The sequence below is a fragment of the Sesamum indicum genome, linkage group LG8 (assembly GCF_000512975.1).
Source record: "Sesamum indicum cultivar Zhongzhi No. 13 linkage group LG8, S_indicum_v1.0, whole genome shotgun sequence".
Lineage (NCBI taxonomy): Eukaryota > Viridiplantae > Streptophyta > Magnoliopsida > Lamiales > Pedaliaceae > Sesamum > Sesamum indicum.
The window spans coordinates 1,849,804-1,854,152 of record NC_026152.1 but is presented as its reverse complement, the minus strand read 5'-3'; positions in this window follow the sequence as shown (position 1 = coordinate 1,854,152).

Sequence of the window (4,349 nt, the reverse complement as noted above, 5' to 3'; positions counted from 1 at the left end):
ATAACGACGAAAGGATAACTGTTCCAAATACCGGTTCAAATTAATTCAACTAAAAACAGCCCGTTCCAAAAGTTACAAAAACTATTCCTAAATCTAGTACAAATATGCACTTCTTTGTAGTGTACATTTTGTAAAATATTGATGCGTTTCAAATTTTTTTGATATAGGGTCATCTGGAACAATTTTCCTAAATCATTTCTATTTCAAATTCAAATTTCTTCAGTCCAAAATGTAAATTTAGATTATATTTGGATTGATAGATTTGAAGACATGGGTTCCAAATTTCTAATAATAACTCCTTTGCAAACTTTTGGATTTGTTTAGATAATTTTAATGGTAAATTATAAGGAACTCTTCTTAGGTCTGACATACAAGTACCTCCTTATTTTTTGACAAATTATTAATACTCTTTTGATGTTTTGATGAAATTATGTAATTTTTTTGATGAAGCTTGTAATTGTCCAATTTGTTCTTGTGGTTTTTTTAATAAAAAAAATAAAAAATTGTATGACAAAAAAAAAAAAAGGAATTCATGGATCAAAATTTTAAAAACTATCCACTTAATCCATGAAAGGTTTTGAAAATTTTAATAAATAAGTAAAGTTATAATTTATACTCCACAAGAGCATTTTACCCAGTTTATCATAAAAAAATAAGGGAAGCCCAACGAAAACTAATAGATTGGGCTAGTTGTTGTATGATCATTATTATAAGGAGGTATTGATGATTTCTCAAATAAAGAAGGGTATTTCTAATTATATCATATCTTAGGGGAGCTTTGTTGTAATTTTTTCTAATTGTAAACTCAAACCAAATGCTTCAACTCTCAATTTAACTATATTTTGTTGAACATTGATGGATTTTAAATTCTTCTAATATAGACGAGTAATAGCTTAGCTTATTGGTCAAGACTGAGGCCTCATTTACAATTCGAGGGCATGATTTGGGTCCTACCAGAATATGGATATTTGTCTCACTTTATGTGAATTTATTGTAATATATTTCATAATTCTTTGTTATATTGTTATATTTCAGGGTTTTTTTTTTTTTGGCATTCCAAGTTGAATTGAGGGTTTGTTTTTTCTTTTGTCCATTTACAAATTTGTGAAGAACTAACACAAATGACTACAATCCCATCATTTCATTATCAATTCTTGGTAATAATTCATTTTTTCAGAAAAAGAGACATTATAAAAATAGACATACTGTAAAATCAAAACAGGCCTCTAGGCCAAGTCCTTCTCCTCCAACAATAGTGAACAGAACAACATTTTTGTTGCCTAAATTTGAGGATTTACAGTAACCTCACACTCTAAATATAGACAACCTCAGGGACCTGAAACAACAGAACATATAATAAAAGAAGCCACAACTCTCACATTTGTGCAAGGAGACCACATCCCAGACAATGCAACTCTTCTTTCTTTCCATTGAAAGTGCAGGATCATCATATTTTGGACAACCTTCCAACTCACAACCTGTAGCATCTTACCAGGTAAACAAACGTACGTGCTCGTTTTTTTTTTTTTTTGAAAAGCACGACGTCCCTTTTCTGGCATCTCGACGATCCTATGTTTGGACACCATCTACTTCATTTAGTCTGAATCTTGAAGAGGTTGATGTTAAGGAAGCTAACATGCATCTAAATCCTATGTCCTTCTGTGTATTATGTTTCTATGCGATGGCTATTATTCAGACACATCTAACTTAAGACGAAATTGTTATTGAGTTGCTGCATTCCATTGTAATTAGATTTCTTCGAATGATATTTTTGGCTACAAAAGCCAAATCCTTTACACAGCTGTAATAGAATCAATTCTGAATTGAATGTCTCAAAAGTGTTCGAGAAGTCGTGTTTCTTGAGTAACTCATCCAAGCAAGAACACAGGCATGATATATGTTGTTTCAGTTCACCGCAACCAACCACATACTCATATGCAGAAAAGAAAATACAGCAGGACACAAGAGCGCGCACACAAACATGAGTCTTTTGACGAAATTAAGGTTTTATTTTTGTAAAATTTATCAGGAAAAAAGTATAAGCGGGCGCCAATCAATCATCCCTCCGAAGCATTTGATTGTTTTTTGTGAGTCATTCATGCTTCTAAAAGGTTTCTGCTATCTAACAGGACAAGAATGGCTGAAGAATCAAAGACGAGCGTAAAGTACGAGAAACCAAAGCCAATCATCCCTAACCTGTGCATGGACACATTGAAAGCTCCATCCTGCTCCTCAGCCTTAACCTCTCCAGTTGCCCTGAGCAAGTCGGCGACTGTCAGACGATACAACTGCTTGTGCTCGCCAACAACACACGCCGGTTCATTCAGGTGCAGGTACCACAGAAACGTGGGCCTGACACGCAATAGCCTGTCGGTGGGCTCAAACCTGTCTGAGTTAGCAGGTAAATCAAGCGTGATTTGCGAAAATGTGCCTCGTGTTCATCTCATGTCTGCTCAGAGGCAAGGCTCCTCATAATCCAGTTGCCTACCTTCATCATGCAAAGAGGCTCTTGATAGATTATGTTCATATTGCTTCTCAGTCCTAGTCGACTCCTGTTTTATACCTTGTGCAGTTTGTTGTTTTGCTTCGATTCAATGACCATCAGTCTCTGAAGTTCTTGTACATAACTCTCTCTCTCTCTCTCTCTCACACACACACACACACAGACACACACATGTATTAACTGACCTGATACCTTAGCTGCACAAACAAAGACATCCTGCCTAACTAGTTACCGCATTAAAGAAAGGTTTTTTAACCTCACCATAAAAGTTAAACCAATTTGGGGCATGATAATGTTATCAGAAAAAGAAGACTATGATTTTAAATAACGCTACTACATAGCATTTCAGAAGACTTCTATAATATATATACAACAGAAATATCAGTCATGCTGACCCGTCACTTCAAGAGGACGCAAAACATTGGCAGCTAAGCATACGCATCAGGCTATATTGGTTTATACTCTGTACACGCTAAGCTGTACAAAGAGAACTTTCCTCAACGAGGATCCTTCACAGATAGTCACATAGGACAAGCATCTTCTCCTACTTCATGAGGAATCATGTAATTCCGACAGAGAGGGCACGTGGTATTCCAGTAATTTACCCACTCCTCCAGGCACGACTTATGGAAAACATGGCCACAGGAAAGGTGGTTAACCTCTGCATTTGGCTTGAATTCGGTCAGGCAGATAGAGCACTCTTGTCTCAGGCAGTCGCATATGGAAATCGAGTCATACCGTGTTGTTGGTATTTGGCTGCGGAATTCCTCCATGTATGATTCCGAGGGGCTCCTATGACATTCAGCTGAGTCGGATGGCTCCACAGAGAGTTCTTCCCATGATGCAATGCGGATGCCAATGACATGCAGTATAGACCGAACGATCTCCCTCATGATAGATATGGATATTGCTGTGTTTGCTAGAATTACGCAGAGCACTCCAGCATCAGCTGGAGTTGGATAGGACGAAATAGCCATTTTGAGCAAGCCTAATGGAGAATTGCAAACATCGATTCAGCCAAAGTCATTGAAGACCCAGATACAGTATTCATCATGCAAGCAAAATGGAAAAAGTCGAAAACCCAACTTACTCATTCCCCTGTGCCTAATCGACCCAGGTACAGTATACATGATGCAAGCAAAACAAAAAGAAAACCCAGCTTACTCATTCCCCTGTGCTGGAATCTACTTCGAAGACGGAAAACAGTAAGAGTATAAGGCCATATCAGACTATCATTTTCCTCTTTTTCTTCATATGATACCCTAAAAATGGTCGTTAGTCCTATCCTGACATTCTTGTTTCTACAACTAATGGATATATCAAAAATCTGTGGTATCTTCCACAGATGTCGTACTAAAAGGTAAAGCAGTTTGCAAATTTTGATACGGAATCAAACAAAATATGCTCAGTTTTGAAAAGCTCATACATCCATTGACAACTAATTTCAAGAAATGCAAAGGCAACCATGCAAACGTGTTTTACAGTCAAGACACAGCTAGCTCGCAAAGCTTACCGACAACATTGCTGTTGCAGCCATAGCAACAAAATGGAACTATGGGTGAGAAACATTCAACATAGTTTATTCCAAATAGAAGGCAACAGAAATCGATCAATTGACAACATTAGATCAAAAGGGGCTCGTTCTCAGTTGAAAACTCTACAAAAGTTATTGCAGTGAACAAGGTAGAACATATCCAATACTGACCAATCAATGAACTGACAAGTGTCCTGCTAGCAAGCAAGTCGACCACATTATTACAGGTTAATAATATTTGGTGAAACACAACTTTTGCAAATTAAGAATAAAGTCTGAGATGTTTAAGATTAACACACATCTAATTACAGA